The sequence below is a fragment of the Manis javanica genome, chromosome 3 (genome assembly GCF_040802235.1).
Source record: "Manis javanica isolate MJ-LG chromosome 3, MJ_LKY, whole genome shotgun sequence".
NCBI lineage: Eukaryota > Metazoa > Chordata > Mammalia > Pholidota > Manidae > Manis > Manis javanica.
Window position 1 is genome coordinate 160,899,992 of NC_133158.1, and position 23,114 is coordinate 160,923,105.

Sequence of the window (23,114 nt, forward strand, 5' to 3'; positions counted from 1 at the left end):
CACAACAACTACAGTCAGCAACACTCTCCACACAGAAACATATACACAGACAGACAAACCGATATAAAGATTTGAATCGCTGATATCCAATTGCCTTCCCTCTCTTCAGCTTCCTGTCTGTGGCTTCTGGAACCAGAGGGCGGGAGGAGCATGTTCCGGTGGGGGAAGACGGCGGTGAAGGCGGAAGGAGCGGGAGAGGGGGTGATGCAGCCACCAGAAGAGGAGGGCAGGACAATGGCATGGTTGAGAATGTAGGACTTTAAGATGGTGGCGACACCTGTGAAGACAAAGGACTTAAAGATGGTGGTGGAGAGAGGGGGAGGGGATCGCAAGCTGAGGGAGGCAGGCGACTGAGGTCTTCTGGCGGATCTGAAAAGGAAGAAGGACTAGGCAGACTAAGAGGCTGACAATCTTTAACTGGAGATCGGGCCAAGAGAACCTGAGTCATTGAACACTTAACATAAAGGTCTGGGTGGGAGTGCAAAGTCCAAAAAGCCTGCACATATGGGAATTCACTCCACTCTCTGCTCCAGTGGCAATAATTAATCAAGTCAGTGAGGAGGCCAAAACTGAAAGTTCCCTCAGGGGGCCAGCAAGATTGATTGTCCAAGGGATACTGAGGCCTGGCCTCAGAGCAAAGAAAGACTAGCTTCTATTTGCGAACTTCCTAGGACAAATATAGAGTAGCCAAATTAGAAATGAGACACCGCAGTGGGGTCTGAGCCTCTGCTTTTGAGGGCTGGTTCCCCATGTCTGCCCTACTTCCCAACTTATCCGGCTGAGAGGAGCGCCCAGCGTCCCAAGCTTACTAAGTCAGGGGAGACGTCCTGGGTGCCTGGGTGAGGGATGTCTCCCCCACCACAGGGCCAGGGGCGGGTATCCCAGATACCTGCAACGGATGGGCTGGATGCCCCCACCTAGACGTATGTATGATTTCTAATGGACCAGGTAAAACAGAGTTAGGAAGGGAAGCAGACCGGGGGAAACTGAGGGACTCACCGGAAAATAGTCCATGCAGCGGAGAGCAGGCTGAAGTCCTGGGTCGGGGAAGGAGGGGGCGGGGCCTCCAGTGGCTGGCTGGGACCCTGCACTTATGCTCCTTCCCGGGTTTTGGCACCAAATGTAAGATAAATTCTAGCTGAAATAAGCAGGCGAAGAGAGGCAACAAAGGGCCAGGCAGTTTATTTGAATGCCCCGGGCGAGGTTCTGCGGTCTGGCTATCACAGGCTGGGGAAGTTACACTCAGCAGGGCAGGCAACAAGTTTTTAAAGAAGGTAGGGAGAGGGAGAGCTTAGATTTACAGCTGCACAAGGATTGGCTAGCTTAAGGCACATTTTTCAGGTTGAGAGGGGGAAGCAGCTTGGGACTTTGACACGTCATCAGGGTCTGACGTGCTTACTCCTGTCCCCAGTGTTTTCAATCTTACAAGCAGTATACATGGTGTGTGTTTATACCTCTGTGTGTTATTTACCAACATGGAGGTATTTTGCATAGGGTAAACCAACTTTTTAAAAGTCTAATCAAGTGTTTATACATTTTACTTCAAAAAATACTAACAGTTTGGAAAAAATAGAATTGTGGTTCCAGGGCTTATCCTAGAAAATGTATATTCTTCAGATTCTGTGACACCTTCACCTTGTGGTTTATCTCTGGCTTTTCTCTGGGACTTGGAAAGCTAAGCATGGAGTCTTCAATTGGTTCTAGAAAACTCAGTCACTATTGCTTTTCCTTATTATTTCTGTCTTCTAGGCCTCCAATTATGTATATGGTAGACCTTCACACATGTTCTCGTTGTCTGTTAGTCTCCCTCCCATATTTTCTATCTCCTTAGCTCTCTGTGCTACATTCTGAATAATGTTTTTGATTAGTTGTTTTTTCATCTGTTTTGGTTGAATCTGCCACTAAATGTCTCTATTATTCTAAATTTTTAGTTTTTCTTTTTATCTAAATATGCATAAAGAATCAAATAATCTCACAAACTATGGAAAATAGCAAAGCTGAGGGCCTCTGACTTCTCATTTCCTATTCTCAAACACAGTTATTTTTTATTCTTCTACCTGATTATTTTGGCATTTGTCTCTATATGTCAAATAATGGATTATAATGACTTAGCTATTAAAGGTTTTTTTGATGTAGAAACTCATATTGTTTGCTTGTGGGACATATTCTGGAGTTACTTTGATAATTATCTTCCCTCAGGTTTCTCTCTTCTCTCTTCTTAGAATTCCCATTATCTGGAAATTTTATCTCCTGGATTGGTTTTTCTAATATTTTTTTTCTTTGCTTTGGGCATTTCTTTGATTCTATATTTCAGCACTGCTACAGAGTTCTTCATTTCTCCTATTACAGTTTTCCTGAGTTCACTGAGAACTTTTTACTTTCCTGAGTATTCCTTTTTATAGCATTGTATTCTTATTTTATGGCTTATCAATTTTCCTATTTATTTATGAATATTACTATATTAAAGATTTTTTTCCATACATCCTTTATATTTCATCAGGGTTCCTCTTCCTGTATGTTTGCTTTCGTCTCTAGACCAGTTGTGTTAGAGGCTTTCCCAAAATGTGTGTTGAGTTTTGGTTGTCTGCACATGGTTAAAAATAAGAGAAAACCTCTGAGTACTGTTGCCTGTAAGCTTGACTGAAGGGTGATGTGGTTGAGACTTCCATTGGATATCAGATGCTGATATCAGAATCTTACGTCTTTCATATGTGGTTTTTATCTTTTCCAGATTTCTCTTAAGGGTGAAGACCTGATGACTATCATTCTGGGAGCCAGGTTTTTCAGTAGGGAATGGGAAGGGGTTTGGGAAGAAGGGTGTCTCTTGACCAGTGGTATGTTTAAATTCATTTAATTTCTCATATTTTTTACTTCCCTATGTTCAACTGTGTCTCATACTCCAAGAGATTCAGCAGTCTTATAAAGCAAGGCACCTACGTGAAATAGGGAAGGAATCTGGAGAATTTAATTAACCTCTTAACATATCTCAACAAGTCCTCCTTGTTTTATATGTCCAGCAACACCCTACTCCCTTGGGTAACTGTTAGAGCCACTATTTTGAGCCTCTGGGAAATTCTGAAGTATGAAATGGATTGCTTCTCTGTTTTTCACACTTCCAGTTTAGGAGTCAGCTTTCTCAACTCTATCCCTTGCCACTTGTCTGGCTATTTTCCAGATTTTTTCAGCTTCCCCAAAGTCTCAATAACATTCTTCTCTTGTTCTTCTGGTCCTTGTGGGTTTATTGACCTGGTCATGATGTTTCAGGCAAGAGAGGTACTAGACATATTTATTCAATATACCAACTTGATTTGAAGTTTTTTTTTTTACTTTATTATATATTTAACTTCCAGAAGGCCTATTTGACTATTTTTCATAAATATGGCTGGTATTTCTCTTAGAATTTTACTTTTTATCATATTTCAAAACTTCTATGTCACTTGTTCAACCATTTTTCATTGTACTTATTTTGTATTCTGTACTTTATAATTCTGATATGTAAAGTATTGTAGATCTGATTCTGCTGTCTTTTTTTTCTCCTCGCTTTCATATAAGTGTATATTTTCCTTCTGTACTTTTTCCCTTCTGTTGGTAATCATGCTTCATGGAATTTATCAATTAGATTTCTTTATGGCCTAGATGAGTGGATTTCACCAGAGAGGATTTTGCTTGATTCTCCTGATCCTGTAGGATTCGAAGCCATTTGAAACTAGATCCTCAGCATGAAGGTTTCTAGAACACTTAGGTATTATGAGTAAGCTCTAGCCTGTGTTTATGAATTCTTAAGGGAATTGTTATTGTTTCTTCTCTCTCCACCTAGCATCAAAGTTTAAGATGGCAAGTTTCCTTCTGCCCTGCTTTTGTCAGGAGAAGCTAAAGTATCTTTTTTAACAAAACATGTAAGGATGTATGCTACCTTTATTCAGAGGATGGAATACTTTGGAGAACTCATCTTTATATGGGTGTGTCTATTAGAATGCCTAAATGGGCTTGGTCTTAGGTTTTGTCTTTTTCTCTTGAGCCTTGAGTGGATATAAAAACCAAATCATCTGCATCAGTCAAACATCCTTGGAGTGAAGATAGCTTGTGTCTTCGATGTACAATTTACATTTTCACTTTCTCTTAGTTTTAGCTCTTGATGAGTCTTACTTTCCCATTGAAGTTCCTAAAAAGATGATTTTTATGATTTATCTAGCATTGCAGGTTGCATTCAGTTGCAGGGTCTGTCACTGTGTCTGATCCATTAGCCATTACCTTGGTTTTGCTGCTTTTTCCTAAAGATATGAGTCCTATAGATTTCAGTCCTTCCTCTTCTTCTTCTTATATACTTTTATTCCTGGCAATATCATCCATAGCAATGGATTTTTCTACACCTGTATTCTGAAGACTCGCAGATATGTGTCTCCAGCTCAGGTCTTTTATTAGAACCTTCTCTCCCAGTGTGTTGAGGATCTCTCTTTCAGTTCTCTTAATAACTCCAATGGAAGCTTTTGTGTTACTATTTGTAGTTTTACATTTATTATTTTTCTGAGAATGAACTTTTCTTTCTGCCTTCCTTATCTTGGACAATCTAACAAGTTGTAAAATTTATACTTATTGTGGTCTAACTTAATTTTACTATGGATCTCCTTTGACTTACGATGGGTTATGTCCCAAGAAATGCATCACAAATTGAAAATATTGTAAGTCAAAAATGTATTTAATACACATAGCTTACTGGACATTATAGCTTACACTACCCTACCTTAAATGAACTCAAGATTTACATTAGTCTACAGTTGGGCAAAATCATCTAAACAGAGCCTATTTTATAATAAAGATGTTCAATATCATGTAATTTATTGAATACTGTACTGAAAGAAAAACAGAAGTGTATTGGTTGTTTACCCCCACTGTCACATGACTGAATGGGAGCTGTGGCTCGCTGTTGATGCCCAACATCACAAGACAGTATCATACTATGTATTACTAGCCTGGGAAAAAATTTTAAATAAAATTGATGTGCATTTTTTAGTGAATGCATATTGCTTTTGTACTATCATAAAGTCAAAATCGTAAGTCGAATCATTGTAAATCATACTTTCATCAATACCACATCCAATTCCTTTCTATTGTATCTTCTTACTGGTTCTCCTTTCTTTTTCTTTTGTCTTCATTCCCTTGACTGCTCCTGGGAAAGCCAGTTATGTACGCTTTTTTTTTTTTTTTTTTTTGAGTGGGCATCTCTCATGTTTATTGATCAAATGGTTGTTAACAACAATAAAATTCAGTATAGGGGGGTCAACGCTCAATGTACAATCATTAATCCATCTCAAGCCTAATTCTCGTCAGTCTCCAATCTTCTGAAGCATAACGAACAAGTTCTTACATGGTGAACGAATTCTTACATAGTGAATAAATTCTTACATGGTGAACAGTACAAGGGCAGTCATCACAGAAACTTTCGGTTTTGATCATGCAATATGACCTATAAACAATCAGGTCAAATATGAATATTCGTTTGATTTTTGTACTTGATTTATATGTTGATCCCACATTTCTCCTATTATTATTATTATTTTTATTTTTAATAAAATGCTGAAGTGGTAGGTAGATGCAAGATAAAGGTAGAAAACATAGTTTAGTGCTGTAAGAAGGCAAATGTAGATGATCAGATGATCAGGTGTGTGCCTATGGACTAAGTATTAATCCAGGCTAGACAAGGGCAGCAAGACATCCACGGATGCAGAAGATTTCTCTCAAAGCAGGGGGGGTGAGGTTCTGAGCCTCACCTCTGTTGATCCCCAAATTCTCACCTGATGGCCCCCCTGCGACTGTGCCTGTCTTAGGTTGTTCCTCCCTTGAGGAATCTTACCCGTCTCTGGCTAACCAGTCATCTTCCGGGGCCATACAGGGAAATGTAAAGTTGGTAAGTGAGAGAGAAGCCATATTGTTTGCAAAGGTTAGCTTTTTACTTCTTTGCAGATTTATGCCCTGTGGCTTCTATGCCCAGCACTTGTCTCGAGGTATCTTTACCACCTGGAGGAATTATGATACTCGGTAAATTCGATATGAGGCACGAATTCTATTTAAGGGTTGTAATTAGGAAGGAAGAAGAAAAGCTATAGATGTAGCATATGAAGGAAACTTGGGAGGATTGATTATTTCTTTGACATATCTTCTTGTATAGTACCTTAAGTATGTATAGGTTTTAAACTACTAACTAATTTGCACACACATATTAACATAATAGGAATACGGTGACATAAACAAAGCAAATCTATAATTACCATCCATCTCCAGTGAAGCCAAGAAAACCATTTAGGCACCCTAGGCATTTGTGAAAATTTATCTATGATATGATGGATATTGTCCAACTGTACTTGAACCATCAGACAAATTAAAGCAGCCCATTTCTGGGATCTGTTCACATCCAATATGTTCTTTTAACCGTAGATAGTCTATAGTCATGAGATTTTGGAGTGCTACAACTTGCACCCCTCCCAACTCCTGGCTGAGTTCCAACAGTACAGATCCGGTCAAATTCGTTGTCTCACTGTATGCATATGCCAGCCTAGACATCTCCCTCCTCATTCCTATGGCAAGTCCAGGAGACGGTGGGCTGGATGCAGCCACAACCGCAGCATCGTCCGGATCCCTGTGGAGGCTTTTTGATGATCATTCCCCGGCACAAGTCCTCCAGAGAGTGCTGATGCCGGAAGCTCCTCCTCATATCGTATCTTAGTTCATTTTCTGGGTATCCAAGCTAGGCCTTGATCTTCTGTGTAGAAACAAACAGACCCTTTGCCCATACTTTGACATGCCCTCTATACCACTGTGCAGAACTCATTGGAGGTCAGCACACAGTAACTGCTTTTTTTTTTTTTTAATTAAGAGAAAGGAATATTATCAGAAAAGAGTACCTCCTTAGCTGATCCTCTGACACCCTTTAAGTGATCAACATTAAGGATATTTAAAGCATGCGTTGATCTTTGATTTACCAATAGTTTTATCCTGTTAAGGAGTAATCCCCCTTTTCTTTCTTTCTTTCTTTTTTTTTTTTTTTTTAATTTTTAATCTACACTTACATGAAGAATACTATGTTTACTATGCTCTCCCCTATATCAGGTCCCCCCTAACAACCACATTACGGTTACTGTCCATCAGCTTAGCAAAATGTTGTAGAGTCACTACTTGTCCTCTCTGTGTTGTGCAGCCCACCCTCCCCTTGCTCCCTGCCCCCATGCATGCTAATCTTAATACCCCCCTTCTTCTTCCCCCCCCTTATCCCTCCCTGCCCACCCATCCTCCCCAGTTCCTTTCCCTTTGGTACCTGTTAGTCCATTTTTGGGTTCTGTAATTCCACTGCTGTTTTGTTCCTTCAGTTTTTCCTTTGTTCCTATACTCCTCAGATGAGTGAAATCATTTGGTATTTCTCTTTCTCCGCTTGGCTTATTTCACTGAGCATAATACTCTCCAGCTCCATCCATGTTGCTGCAAATGGTTGGATTTTTCCACTTCTTATGGCTGAGTAGTATTCCATTGTGTATATGTACCACATCCTCTTTATCCATTCATCTACCGATGGACATTTAGGTTGCTTCCAATTCTTGGCTATTGTAAATAGTGCTGCGATAAACATAGGAGTGCATCTGTCTTTCTCAAACTTGATTGCTGCGTTCTTAGGGTAAATTCCTAGGAGTGGAATTCTTGGGTCAAATGGTAGGTCTGTTTTGAGCATTTTGACGCACCTCCATACTGCTTTCCACAATGGTTGAACTAATTTACATTCCCACCAGCAGTGTAGGAGGGTTCCCCTTTCTCCACAGCCTCGCCAACATTTGTTGTTGTTTGTCCTTTGGATGGCGGCTATCCTTACTGGTGTGAGGTGATACCTCATTGTAGTTTTAATTTGCATTTCTCTGATAATTAGCGATGTGGAGCATCTTTTCATGTGTCTCTTGGCCATCTGTATTTCTTTTTTGGAGAACTGTCTGTTCAGTTCCTCTGCCCATTTTTTAATTGGGTTATTTTTTGTTTGTTGAGGCGTGTGAGCTCTTTATATATTCTGGATGTCAAGCCTTTATCGGATCTGTCATTTTCAAATATATTCTCCCATACTGTAGTGTTGCTTTTTGTTCTATTGATGGTGTCTTTTGCTCTACAGAAGCTTTTCAGCTTAATGTAGTCCCACTTGTTCATTTTTGCTGTTGTTTTCCTTGCCCGGGGAGATACGTTCAAGAAGAGATCACTCATGTTTATGTCTAAGAGGTTTTTGCCTATGTTTTTTTCCAAGAGTTTAATGGTTTCATGACTTACATTCAGGTCTTTGATCCATTTTGAGTTTACCTTTGTATATGGGGTAAGACAATGGTCCAGTTTCATTCTCCTACATGTAGCTGTCCAGTTTTGCCAGCACCATGTGTTGAAGAGACTGTCATTTTGCCATTGTATGTCCATGGCTCCTTTATCAGATATTAATTGACCATATATGTTTGGGTTAATTTCTGGGGTCTCTAATCTGTTCCACTGGTCTGTGGCTCTGTTCTTGTGCCAGTACCAAATTGTCTTGATTACTATGGCTTTGTAGTAGAGCTTGAAGTTGGGGAGTGAGATCCCCCCTACTTTATTCTTCTTTTTCAGGATTGCTTTGGCTATTCGGGGTCTTTGGTGTTTCCATATGAATTTTTGAATTATTTGTTCCAATTCATTGAAGAATGTTGCTGGTAATTTGAGAGGGATTGCATCAAATCTGTATATTGCTTTGGGCAGGATGGCCATTTTGACGATATTAATTCTTCCTAGCCAGGAGCATGGGATGAGTTTCCATTTGTTAGTGTCCCCTTTAATTTCTCTTAAGAGTGACTTGTAGTTTTCAGAGTATAAGTCTTTCACTTCTTTGGTTAGGTTTATTCCTAGGTATTTTATTCTTGTTGATGCAATGGTGAATGGAATTGTTTTCCTGATTTCTCTTTCTATTGATTCGTTGTTAGTGTATAGGAAAGCTACAGATTTCTGTGTGTTAATTTTGTATCCTGCAACTTTGCTGTATTCTGATATCAGTTCTAGTAGTTTTGGAGTGGAGTCTTTAGGGTTTTTTATGTACAGTATCATATCATCTGCAAATAGTGACAGTTTAACTTCTTCTTTACCAATCTGGATTCCTTGTATTTCTTTGTTTTGTCTGATTGCCGTGGCTAGGACCTCCAGTACTATGTTAAATAACAGTGGGGAGAGTGGGCATCCCTGTCTGGTTCCCAATCTCAGAGGAAATGCTTTCAGCTTCTTGCTGTTCAGTATAATGCTGGCTGTGGGTTTATCATATATGGCCTTTATTATGTTGAGGTACTTGCCCTCTATTCCCATTTTGCTGAGAGTTTTTATCATGAATGGATGTTGAATTTTGTCAAATGCTTTTTGAGCATCTATGGAGATGATCATGTGGTTTTTGTCTTTCTTTTTGTTGATGTGGTGGATGATGTTGATGGATTTTCGAATGTTGTACCATCCTTGCATCCCTGGGATGAACCCCACTTGGTTATGGTGTATGATCCTTTTGATATACTGTTGAATTCTGTTTGCTAATATTTTATTGAGTATTTTTGCATCTACATTCATCAGGGATATTGGTCTGTAATTTTCTTTTTTGGTGGGGTCTTTGCCTGGTTTTGGTATTAGGGTGATGTTGGCTTCATAGAATGAGTTTGGGGGTATTCCCTCTTCTTCTATTTTGTGGAACACTTTAAGGAGAATGGGTATTATGTCTTCTCTGTGTGTCTGATAAAATTCCGAGGTAAATCCGTCTGGCCCCGGGGTTTTGTTCTTGGGTAGTTTTTTGATTACCGTTTCAATTTCTTTGCTCGTAATTGGTTTGTTTAACTTTTGTGTTTCTTCCTTGGTCAGTCTTGGGAGGTTGTATTTTTCTAGGAAGTTGTCCATTTCTTCTAGGTTTTCCAGCTTGTTGGCATATAGGTTTTCATAGTAGTCTTTAATAATTCTTTGTATTTCTGTGGAGTCTGTCGTGATTTTTCCATTCTCATTTCTGATTATGTTGATTTGTGTTGACTCTCTTTTTCTCTTAATAAGTTGGGCTAGAGGCTTATCTATTTTGTTTATTTTCTCAAAGAACCAGCTCTTGGTTTCGTTGATTTTTGCTATTGTTTTATTCTTCTCAATTTTGTTTATTTCTTCTCTGATCTTTATTATGTCCCTCCTTCTGCTGACTTTAGGCCTCATTTGTTCTTCTTTTTCCAGTTTTAATAATTGTGATGTTAGACTATTCATTTGGGATTGTTCTTCCTTCTTCAAGTGTGCTTGGATTGCTATATACTTTCCTCTTAAGACTGCTTTCGCTGCATCCCACAGAAGTTGGGGCTTAGTGTTGTTGTTGTCATTTGTTTCTATATATTCCTTGATCTCTATTTTGATTTGTTCATTGATCCATTGATTATTTAGTAGCATGTTGTTAAGCCTCCATGTGTTTGTGAGCCTTTTTGTTTTCTTTGTATAATTTATTTCTACTTTCATACCTTTGTGGTCTGAAAAATTGGTTGGTAGAATTTCAATATTTTGGAATTTACTGAGGCTCTTTTTGTGAGCTAGTATGTGGTCTATTCTGGAGAATGTTCCATGTGCACTTGAGAAGAATGTATATCCTGTTGCTTTTGGATGTAGAGTTCTATAGATGTCTATTAGGTCCATCTGTTCTATTGTGTTGTTCAGTGCCTGTGTGTCTTTACTTATTTTCTGCCCGGTGGATCTATCCTTTGGGGTGAGTGGTGTGTTGAAGTCTCCTACAATGAATGCATTGCAGTCTATTTCCCTCTTTAGTTCTGTTAGTATTTGCTTCACATATGCTGGTGCTCCTGTATTGGGTGCATATATATTTAGAATGGTTATATCCTCTTGTTGGACTAAGCCCTTTATCATTATGTAGTGGCCTTCTTTATCTCTTGTTACTTTCTTTGTTTTGAAGTCTATTTTGTCTGATATTAGTACTGCAACCCCTGCTTTCTTCTCACTGTTGTTTGCCTGAAATATGTTTTTCCATCCCTTGACTTTTAGTCTATGCTTATCTTTGGGTTTAAGGTGAGTTTCTTGTAAGCAGCATATAGATGGGTCTTGCTTTTTTATCTATTCTATTACTCTATGTCTTTTGATTGGTGCATTAAGTCCATTTACATTTAGGGTGACTATTGAAAGATATGTACTTATTGCCATTGCAGGCTTTAGATTCGTGGTTACCAAAGGTTCAAGGTTAGCTTCTTTAGTATCTTACTGCCTAACTTAGCTCGCTTATTGAGCTGTTATATACACTGTCTGGAGAGTCTTTTCTTCTCTCCCTTCTTATTCCTCCTCCTCCATTCTTCATATGTTGTGTGTTTTGTTCTGTGCTCTTTTTAGGGGTGCTCCCTTCTAGAGCAGTCCCTGTAGGATGCCCTGTAGAGGTGGTTTGTGGGAAGCAAATTCCCTCAGCTTTTGCTTGTCTGGGAATTGTTTGATCCCACCATCATATTTAAATGATAGTCGTGCTGGATACAGTATCCTTGGTTCAAGGCCCTTCTGTTTCATTGCATTAAGTATATCATGGCATTCTCTTCTGGCCTGTAGGGTTTCTGTTGAGAAGTCTGATGTTAGCCTGATTGGTTTTCCTTTATAGGTGACCTTTTTCTCTCTAGCTGCCTTTAAAACTCTTTCCTCGTCCTTGATCCTTGCCGTTTTAATTACTATGTGTCTTGGTGTTGTCCTCCTTGGATCCTTTCTGTTGGGGGTTCTGTATAATTCCATGTCTGTTCGATTATTTCCTCCCCCAGTTTGGGGAAGTTTTCAGCAATTATTTCTTCAAAGACACTTTCTATCCCTTTTCCTCTTTCTTCCTCTTCTGGTATCCCTATAATACGAATGTTATTCCTTTTGTATTGGTCACATATTTCTCTTAGTGTTGTTTCATTCCTGGAGATCCTTTTATCTCTCTCTATGTCAGCTTCTATACGTTCCAGTTCTCTGGCTTCTATTCCTTCAATGGCCTCTTGCATCTTATCCATTCTGCTTATAAATCCTTCCAGGCATTGTTTCACTTCTGTGATCTCTTTCCTGACATCTGTGATCTCCCTCCGGACTTCATCCCACTGCTCTTGCATTTTTCTCTGCATCTCATCCCACTGCTCTTGCATTTTTCTCTGCATCTCATCCCATTGCTCTTCCATTTTTCTCTGCATCTCTGTCAGCATGTTCATGATTTTTATTTTGAATTCTTTTTCAGGAGGACTTGTTAGGTCTGTCTCCTTCTCAGGTGTTGTCTCTGTGATCTTTGTCTGCCTGTAGTTTTGCCTTTTCATGGTGATAGAGATAGTTTGCAGAGCTGGTACAAGTGACCGCTGGAAGAGCTTCCCTTCTTGTTGGTTTGTAGCCTTTTCCTGGGAGAATAGCGACCTCTAGTTGCTTGTGCTGGGCAGCTGTGCGCAGACAGGGCTTCTGCTTCCTGCCCAGTTGCTTTGGGGTTTATCTCCGCTGTTGCTGTGGGCTTGGCCTGGCAGGGGCTGTTCCTCCAAAATGGTGGAGCCCCGTTGGAGGGGAAGTGGCCAGGAGGCTATTTATCTCCGTAAGGGGCCTCTGTGCTCCCTGCTGCCCATGGGGTTAGAGTGCCCAGAGATCCCCAGATTCCCTGCCTCTGGTCTAAGTGACCTGTCCTGCCCCTTTAAGACTTCCAAAAAGCACTCTCCAAACCAAAACAACAACAGCAACAATGAGAGAGGGAACAGGAAGAATGAAAAAAAAAAAAAAAAAGGAAAAAACAAGCGATTTTTTTTTTTTTTTTTGTCCTCAGGTGCCGGTCCCAGGCACCCGCTCACTGGTCCTGCTGCCCTGTCTCCCTATCACCAGGGTCCCTGTCCTTTCAAGGCTTCCAAAAAGCACCCACCCACCGGTCCCGCAGGGAAGGAACGCTCAATATTCTTTGTCCTCAGGCACTGGTCCCAGGCACCCGCTCACCAGTCCCGCCGCCCTGCCTCCCTAGCACCGGGGTCCCTGTCCCTTCAAGGCTTCCAAAAAGCACTCACCAAAAAGAGAGAAAAAAAGGGGAAAAACACGCGATTTCTTCCGTCCTCAGGTGCCGGTCTCAGGCACCCACCCACCGGTCCCACAGGGAAAATCGCGGGATATTCTTTGTCCTCAGGCGCCGGTCCCAGGCACCCGCTCACCAGTCCCGCCACCCTGCTTCCCTAGCACTGGGGTCCCCGTCCCTTCAAGGCTTCCAAAAAGCGCTCGCCAAAAAGAGAAGAAAAAAAAAGGGGAAAAACGCGCGACCTCCTCCGTCCTCAGGCACCGGTCTCCGGCACCCGCCCGCCGGTCCCGCAGGGAGCAACGCGGGATATTCTTTGTCCTCCGGCACCGTTCCCAGGCACCTGCTCACCGGTCCCACCACCCTGCCTCCCCAGCAACGGGGGCCCGTCCCTCTAAGGCCTCCAAAAAGCGCTCGCCAAAAAAAAAAAAAAAAAACCGCTCCAGTTTCTCTCCACCCGCCGGGAGCCAGGGGGATGGGCGCTCGGGTCCCGCCGGGCCGGGGCTTGTATCTTACCCCCTTCACAAGGCGCTGGGTTCTTGCAGGTGTGGATGTGGTCTGGATGTTGTCCTGTGTCCTGTGGTCTCTATTTTAGGAAGATTTTTCTTTGTTATATTTTCATACCTCTATGTGTTTTTGGGAGGAGATTTCCACTGCTCTACTCACGCCGCCATCCTGGCTCCGCCCCAGTTATGTACTCTTAATTGACTTTTCTTACCTAAATTTCCATCATCTCTTCCTTCAGTTAGTTGACAGGTAATTATTTCTAAAGTGCAAACCTAATATTATTTCCTTGATTAAATCCTTTCTATGGCTCCCAGTTGTCTTCAAATAAAAGCACTATTTCTTAGAATGGTACTCAATATGCTCTTCACTCTGACTTTGACTTGTTCATTTTCATTTTCTACCACCTGGATTCTAAGCTGTAACAATATTAAACTACTACAATTCTCAAATCTACATGCTTTTTCACATGCTTGTATGCCTCTGCATACCTCCACATACACCTCTTGGGACACCTTGACAAGGCTTTTCCTCTCCTTTGTGTCACCACTGAACAGAGTTTGTATCTTTATTCATTCACGTGCTGCATTTTATTGTAATAGTTAAGTTTTTTTCCTCTTCAGAAAAAGTCCTTGGACTATGCCTTTTTTTCTTTGCAAGTTATTGACACATAGCAGACACTCAGTAAATTTTTAATTTATGAATGAATGAATTTATTGGAATGTTTGGAACAGAACTATGTCTCCAGACTTCCTTTTCATTTTGTTTTTTGCTGTGTAATCTGAAACAAATTTAATAAAAAGAATCCCTTTTTATAGAAATGCTTTTATGTCCTAATAATTTTAAACTCCTTTGGAAACTTCTGATCTCTCAATATCATAACCTCCTGCTGGAAGAGAGCCGAGAGGTTTTTTTAAACCCCCTCATAAGCAGACTGTGAGTTTCTGTACAAATCCTCTAACATGTGTTTTTCCAGATTGTATTTGAATAACTTCAGGGGTTGTGAAAATAGGAAACCATGGGGCTGATTCTTTCTATCTTTGTAGGATTATGACTATAGAAAAGATATCTATTTATGCCAAATCTAAATTTCTCTCTCTACAAGTTTCACACACTGATCTTAGTAGAATCCCAAGGACAAAACAGGACATATTTAATACACGTGCCATAAGATAGTCCTTCAAGAATTTGAAGATTGCTTATGTTCCCCACCCAAATCTTCTCTGTCTCAACTTAAAATATCTAAAATGCTTTCCAGTGACATTCATAGGTCTCTCACTATGCTTTTTACCACCACCTTTCCTCTTCCCCATCTGCAAGGATACTTGAGTAAATAGAACTTAAGTTTCTAAGATCATCTGATTTAAAAGGAATTGAATTGAACTCTTATATTATTGTTTGTAAACATTTTGATGAAGCCTAATTTTCCATATATTTATTCTTATTGCTATTTTCTTCTTATAAATTGAATTACCTTTTCATTGTAATGAAAATTAAAACAATAGTTATAAACATTATATGTGTTTCATAAGTCTACCTTCCAGACAGTACCATTTTTAGCAGTTTAGCATATATGGTTCTCAGAATATTTTTAGTATTCATATAATATGTATATAATATATATTTTTCCAAATATTATAAAATTTGGGTCACAGAACATTTAAAGCATTCTCTGAATTGCTATTTTCAATTAACATTATATTTAAACATTTGTTATATAGTTTATATATAAACATTGGTTATCTTTGCATACCAGTATTCATTACACTAGTTGATTCCATTTAAAAGTGGCAAAATATTCTACTCCTTAAATGTATTGTCTTCTTTTCAGCATATTTATTGATGTTATTTCCAATCAATGGAATAATAAACAATTCAATAAAAGTTATTGGATATTTGCAATATGCACAGTGTTATGCCAGCCACTGGAGCTAAGAAGATTAATTCAATAATCTCTCTGCCCCGTAGGGCATTCACAATTTAGTGTAACAGCGCAATGAACCCATAATCATAATACAATAAAAGTGCTATCTCAGAAACATGCACAGACACCAGAGGAGGCAGACACTTGGAGTAACCAGGCAAAATTTGCATAGAGAATGCAATACTTATGTTGTATATTGAAACATAAGAGGTCACCATAGAAAAAAAGTACTTCCATTTGCTGGGAGCAGCGTATTTAAAGTCATATTGTGATGCAAAATTGTGGTGTATTTGAGGAACTGCAAATAGTTCAATGTGTTACATATGGCAGAACCATGTAGGAAGTAACTGGTGAGGTAGGTAAGGGGTATCTACTGAGGGACCTGCTATGTTATATCACAAACTTTGGATCTTATCCTATGGGCAGAAAAGATCCAGATTAGTTCAGTGTGGAGAAAACTAGGGAAGGGTTAATATGCATCTGTGCAAGACAGGAGCACATCTTCTTCAAGCAAACTTCTGCAAGCAGTAGTGTTTTGATTGGTTTGCCCTCCTTGGGCTAGCAGAGGACATTTGTACTTTTATTCTGTCACCTTGAGCCTTATCACTGCAGAGCCCTCCAGCTCTCTTTCCAATTGCAAGAGGGTTCGCTTTTGAAGCCAGAGACCATTCTATCCATGGTCATAGTTGAAGGGGTGCCAGAGAAAATTATATTCCCAAGTATTTCTCAACCAATTACCAATGGGAGTTGGTCTATAAATTCCCTAGTACCCTCGTCCTTGAATTGGGCTAATTCTGAGGTGCATGTTCAGTACTAAAACTGAGAGTTCCCTAGTAGTATTAAGGCCCATTGTCACAGAGGTGACTGGCTTGATACCACATCCTTTATTGACTACCTTCCCTTTCCTGTCTCAGTTCCCTGCTCCCTATCAAGGGTCCCTTTCCTAGGATCATGTCCTAAATAAATCACTTCTTTTTTAATCCTGTTCTCAGGTTCTCTTTCTCAGGAAATTCAGATGAAAGCATTGGTCAATAAACTCTTTGCCAAAATAATCTACATTATTTACCACTCCAGTTACCTACTTATTTATTTATAGCAATGTCAAGAAAACTTTGTTTTTTATTTTGCTCTAAGCTTGAGAAGACAAATGGTTTAATAAAAAATACAAAATGACTCCCAGTCATGGATAGTTCGGTTTCAAGGGAAAGAATCCACTTGAAGAAGCTCAATTTGAAGAAGAGAATCTCAGGAAATCAAGGTTAGCTGGGCCACACTTAAACCAATATCACTCAACATCTTTTCTTACATTCTATTTAATTTTGTGGCTGAGTTGTCTTTCATTTTTATGCACATTGCTTTCCTTTTCTTTGCTGCAGCTGACTTTCAAAATTAGAATCTTAGATTTGGAAAGTTTGTTCATGGTACTTGATTGAAATGACACCAACTCTGGTCCCAAAGCATCCATGATATTATATCTCCAGAGACTAAATCAATCTACTAAAAAATTTATTTATTTTTACAGTTTACTGAGGTCTGTTGACATACAATGAACTGCACGTATTTAAGGAATTCGATTTTATAAAACTTGATATATTTGTACACCAATTAAACCACCATCAGAATCAAGATGATGAACACATGCATTAACCTTTAAAGTTTTCTCATAACCCTTTGTGCTCTTTGCTTCCAAACCTCACCTCTCCTGGTCTCTGTCCCCAAACAACCCTTGATCTGCTCTCATCACAGATGAGTTTGCATTTACTATAATTTTATATGAGTGGAATCATATAATATTTTTTCTCTTGCTTAGTTTCTTTCATTGTGTATAACTATTTTGAGAAATACCCATATTTGTGTATCAGTAGTTTATGCCTTTTTAATTGCTGAGTAATATTCTATTTTATAAGTATACTACATTTCTTATTTGTTCACATTTGGGCAGTTGGACACTTGAGATATTTGGATTTTTTCCAGTGTTGGATAATTAAAAACAACGCTGTTATGACCATTCATGCACAAGACTTTTTATTGCTATACATATGATTTATTTGACATGGATAAATAACTAATAATGGAATGACTAGGGCATATGGTAGATGTATGTTTAACTTTTTAAGAAACTGCCAAACTTGTTTCCATAGCAGTTGCAGTATTTAACATTCCCACGTGCTGGGTATGAGCGTTCTAGTTGTTATAATTAACAACATTTGGTAAGGTCAAGTTTTTTTATTTAAGCCACTCTAACAGGCATATGTAGTAATATCTCATTATGGTTTTAAGGTTTTAATTTACATCCCCAGTTCCTAGTTATGTTGAGCAACTGTCCCTATGCTTATTTGCCGTGCATATATCTTCTTTGGAAAGGATCTGTTCAAAGCTTTTGTGTATTTTTTTAAGTTGGGTTGCTTGTTTTCTTATTGAGTTTTTAAACAACTTTTAATATTAAGATATAATTCACATAACATAAAATTCACCATTTTAAAGGGTATAATTCATTGCTTTTTAGTATATTCACAATGTTGAACAACTATTCCCACGATCTATTACAGAACATTTCCATCACACCATATAGAAATTCTGTATCTCTTAAAAGTCATTATCAATTTCCCTGTCCCCCCATTTTTTGGCACCCACTAACTTACCTTTTTCTATGAGCTTATATATTCCAGACACTTCCTATAATGGAATAATATGATATTTGACATTTTTTTGGCCTGGTTTCTTTCAATTAGCATAATGTTGTCAATGTTCATCCAAGTTGCTACATGTAATAGTCTTCATTCCTTTTTTATAGCCAAATAATACTTGAGTCTGGCAATTTCTTTATATAACTTAGACATATATTCCATATGAGATTCATGATTTGCAAATGTTTTATTCTTTTATATGGCTTATTTCTTCCTTCTCTTAACAGTGTCTTTCAAAAATCAAAGTTCTTAATTTTAATGAACTCTAATTTATCATTTTTTTGTGGATCATACTTATGTTGGATTATCTAAAAACTGTTTCTAACACAGGATCACAAACATTTTCTTCTATGATTTCTTCTAGAACTTTTATAAATTTGTTTTACTGTTAGGTATGTAAATCATTTTACATTAATATTTTCATGTAGTGTGAGAATGGATTGAATGTTTTGTTTTGTTTTTGCATATGAATATCCAATTTCTCCAGCCCAATATTTTGAAAAGACTACTTTTTTTCCCCATTGTTATACCTTTGCTCCTTTCTTAAAAATCAGTTGACTATATATGTGTGAATCTATTGCTGGACGCTATCTTAATATATTCCATTGATCTACTTGTCTAACTTGACATCAGTACTGTGCTCGTTTTCAGTATTGATATTTTCTGTAGCTTTATCATAAGTTTAGAAATAAGGTAAAGTAAGTCCTTCACTTTTTTCTTTCCCAAACGTGATTTGACTATACTATATCCTTTTCATTTCCGTATGAATTTCAGGTTTAGGTAATCAATTTCTAGAGAAAATTCTGTTGAAAGTTTAATTAAAATCACATTGAATCTGTCTATCAAGATATTTTTGAAGGACTGACATTTTAACCATATTGTCTTCTAATCCATGAACATGTATATCCTTTACTTAGGTCTTTTATTTGTCATCATTGTGTTCAGGTAATATTCCTGTACATTTACTAGATATGTCCATAAATAATTCATATTTCTTAATGTTACTGTAAACACTAATTACAAGTTCTAAATCGTCAGTAGTATATAGAAATAAAATTTCTTTTTATATACTGATCTTGTGTTCTGGAACTGTCTGAACTCATTTATTGTTCTAGTCATTTTTTTTGAAGATTGTATCAGATTTTCTACATAGACAATCATGTCATCTGTGAATTAAGTTTGCTATTAAGGGATTTCAAATTACAAATCAAATTCAATTTCTTTAATAGATTTTGTCTATTCCACTATTTCTTTGTAAGAAAGCAACGTTATTTTGTCTTTCAGGAAATCTGTCCATTTCATATGTTGTCAAACATATTGGCATAAAGTAGCTTATAATGTTCCTTATTACCTTTTTAATATTTGTAGCATCTATAATGATGTAACTGCTCTAATTCCTGATACTGGTAACTTTACTTTTCCTTTTAAGTTTGGTTATTGCCTAATCAATTTTATTTTCTCAAAGAATCAGATTTGGCTTTATAACTTACTCTATTGTTTTTGTTTTTTCATTGATTTCCACTCTGACCTTTATTGTTTCCTCTTTTCTGCTTACTTCAGGCTTATGCTCTTTTCTTTTTTTAGTTTAAGGTGTTGTCTTGCCAGTGGGTTTCAGCCCCGGGCAAGTTCACTGTGGATTCAATGAGAGCAAAGAAATGACAGTAGAACGTTCATGGGGTGAAAGGGTTAAACCCAACTTTATCCCCACAGTGGCCGGTCAGTTACTGGAATCCTGTCCACTCAGAGCGAGTCTGCATGCGGCTAAGCTGGTCTCTGCCTCTGGGCCTCTCCACTCGGGCAGCCATCTCAGTCTTTTTCCTCCGCCCTGCCACCTCTCCAGTCTCGTCTCTGCTCCCCTGCAGCCTTGCGGCCGTGCCACAGTGTCACCGAGAGTACAGGGCAGGGCTCTTTATATGTCAAGAATGACGTATTGCCCACACGTGTGCAGTGAACTAGCTGACCAGGGCCAGGTGAGAATCCTGGCCACAGAAACCTTCACTTTATTCACAGGTGTATGAGGTAATTGATCTGGAACCCTTTTTCTCTTCTAATGTAGGTATCTCATGCTGTAAGTTTTCTTCTAATCAGTGCATAAATTGCATTCTACAAATTTTGATGTCTTTTCATTCAGTTTAAATGCTTTCTTATTCCCTGTTACATTTATTCTTTGGCCCATGCGATATTTTGAAGTGCGTATTCGGTTTCCAAATATTTAGGAGTTTCCAGATATATCTGTTATTTATTTCTAATTTTTCATTTTGGTCAAAAAACCACCCATAAAGATTTATTGAGACTCATTTTATGGACCAGTGTATGGTGTAGCTAGGCAGACGTTCTGTTTTTCTTGGGGGGAAAAAATGCTACAGTTATTTGGAGTTGTTCTACAAACGTTAAGGTCAAGTTGATGGATGGTTTAATTTCAAGTCTTGCGTGTTACTTTCTTTACTTCTCAGGCCCTGGAGGACTTCCAGAGATCCCGCGAGAACCAGTTTCCTCCCGGAAGTGGTCGGGGGTCACCACCTCTGGCCTGACCCCTCCGCCTTGTGGGCCGCAGGGCGCCCAGCGCATCCCAGCCAGACTCTGTCGCTGGGCCCCAACCGCCACTCCCTCTGCCCCACACACCCGAAGCCACAGAGCTCGCCTTGTTTCCCTTCTTGGGAAACTACACACGCCCCTCGCCCCAACCAGGCCTGGGCCGGGCCTGGCGGGCGTCGGCCGCGGTGGTCGCGAGAGTCTGTCCAGGCGGAGGGGCTTCCCCATGGCGGGGTGCCGGCAGGCGGCCCGGGTCGGAAAGCGGTAACAGGGCCCTGAGGCGGTTCTTCAGGGAAAAGACTGAATTGCTGGCGCGATGGTCACCTGGGACTAATTCCAGACACCTGGATGCCGCAAGGAGGAGCAGCCAGGCTCGAGGGTATGGGTGAGTGCTGATTATTCTGTTGTTATTGATAGAATGGTGTTGAATCAATCTAGACTTCAAGTGTGAATTTATTTCTCTTTGCATTTCAATCAATTATTTTTTGTGTATATAGAAACTCTGTATGAGAAGCATCAATAGTTAAGATTATTATGCCCCTTAGACTGACCCACTTTATTGTTACAAAATGGAATATTTTACATTTTACACTGCAGTAATCTACTTTGTTGTCAATGTACTAAACCACTGTATTCGGAGTACTGCTAACACATAATTAAGTCAGGGTTCTTCAGGGGTTCTCCAGAGAAACAGGGCCAATAAATAACATACGTATGCTGTGTATTTTAAAAAATATATAGTATTGGTAACAAATATTTTTGATACATATATTTATTATAAGAAATTGACTCACATGATTATGGAGGCTGGCAAGGTCCAAGATCTTCAGAGTGGAATGTGTACCCAGAAAGAGCCTGTGTTTCAGTGCCAGTCTGGAGGCAGGAGAAATCCCATGTCACAGTTCAAAGGTGGTCAGGAAGGAAGAATTCTCGTTTTCTTGGAAAAGGACAGTCTTTTTGTTCTATTCAGGCCTTCAACTGATGGAATGAAGCCCACCTGCGTTATAGAATAAGCTGTTAATATTTAATGCATTTATTGATACAGTTTCGGCTTAAATTTACACCCTTGCTATTTGTTTTCCACTTCTCGCATTTTCTGTTTTTTAACTTTTCCTTTTTTTTTCTGGTTTTCTTTTGGATCAGTTTACTATTCCTTACGATTTCATTCATCTCCTCTCTGACCTTTATTAGCTTACATGTTAGACATTGCTTTAGGTTTTATAGTACTCATCTTAAATTTACCAGTCAGCCTCCAGTTGATAGTGTACCACTTCATGCATAGTATGAGATCCTAGCATACCACTTCATGCATAGTGTAAGGTACACTTAGTATAATTGCATTTTTCCTTTCCCAGTCTTTGCACTGTCACTGTTACACATTTTATTTTTACATATATAATAAAACAGCATAGTGTTATTTTGTAACTACAGTTATATTTCAAGAGACTAAAACTGAAAAAATATATTATCCATGTAGTTAGGCCATTTCTTGTGCTCTTCATTCTTTCATGCGGATATACATTTCGTTTTGGTATTTCCTTCTTACGGAAGAATTTCTGTTAACACTTTTTATAGCATGGATCTGCTGGTAATAAATTCTAATAGCTTTAATGTATCTGAAAAAGTCTTTATCTTTGTTGAAAGATATTTTCCTATGCATTTAATCTAGGTTGACAGTTTACCTTTTTCTGTAGTACTTTTAAGATGTCAGTTTCCTGTCTTCTGGTTTGGATTATTTCTGATCGTAAGTCTCCTCTCATTCAAATCTTTGTTTCTCTATACATGCTATGTTTTTTTCCCTCTGATTGTTCTTAAGTTATTTTGTTTTTTTATCACTGGCTTTAATTTGATTATAATTTATTGTGGCATAGTTTTCTTCGTGTTTCTTGTGCTTGTGAGCTTCTTGGATTTGTGAGTTTGTAGTTCTAAATAAATTTGGAAAATTTACCTACTTTTTCTTCAAATAGATATCCTCTCCTCCTTTTGGGAACTAATTACACAAATATTAAGCCGCTAATCTGACTCCCAGCTCATGCAGTTTATACCCCAGTTTTTTTCTTCGTGTTCTTATTTAAGAGTTTGCATTGTTAGGTGTTTAAATTCATTAATCTTGTATTCCGCTATGTATAATATGCCCTTAATCCTATCCTCAGTAATTTCATCTCTAATATTTTAGTTTTTATTTCTAGAATTTAAATTGGGGATATATAAAATCTTCCATATCTATACTTAACATTCTCAGCCTTTTCTCAAGTTACTTAAACACATGAAATACACATATATTAACTTTTTAGTCTTGGGGACTAATACTGTTACTTGTATTATTCTGGATCAGTTTCAGTTGACTGACTTTTCTCCTCATTATGCGTCATAGTTTTCTGCCCCTTTGAATAGAAAATTTTAATTACATGTCAGCTATTCATTGTGAATT

The 23,114-nt window shown here is 38.6% G+C and overlaps 1 long non-coding RNA gene across 4 annotated transcripts in view; it reads left to right on the plus strand.

Annotated features, from left to right (window-relative positions):
- The window catches only part of LOC140848485 (uncharacterized), an 86,472-nt gene that overhangs the window by 33,066 nt on the left and 30,292 nt on the right, over positions 1 to 23,114 (plus strand). For 2 of the 4 annotated variants that reach the window (XR_012129472.1, XR_012129474.1), the window contains exon 2: positions 20,605 to 21,068. This is a non-coding gene — a long non-coding RNA (uncharacterized lncRNA). Of the gene's footprint in view, positions 1 to 19,764; positions 20,171 to 20,604; positions 21,069 to 23,114 lie in introns of those variants that run through there. The other 2 variants (XR_012129473.1, XR_012129475.1) reach the window with 2 other exon arrangements.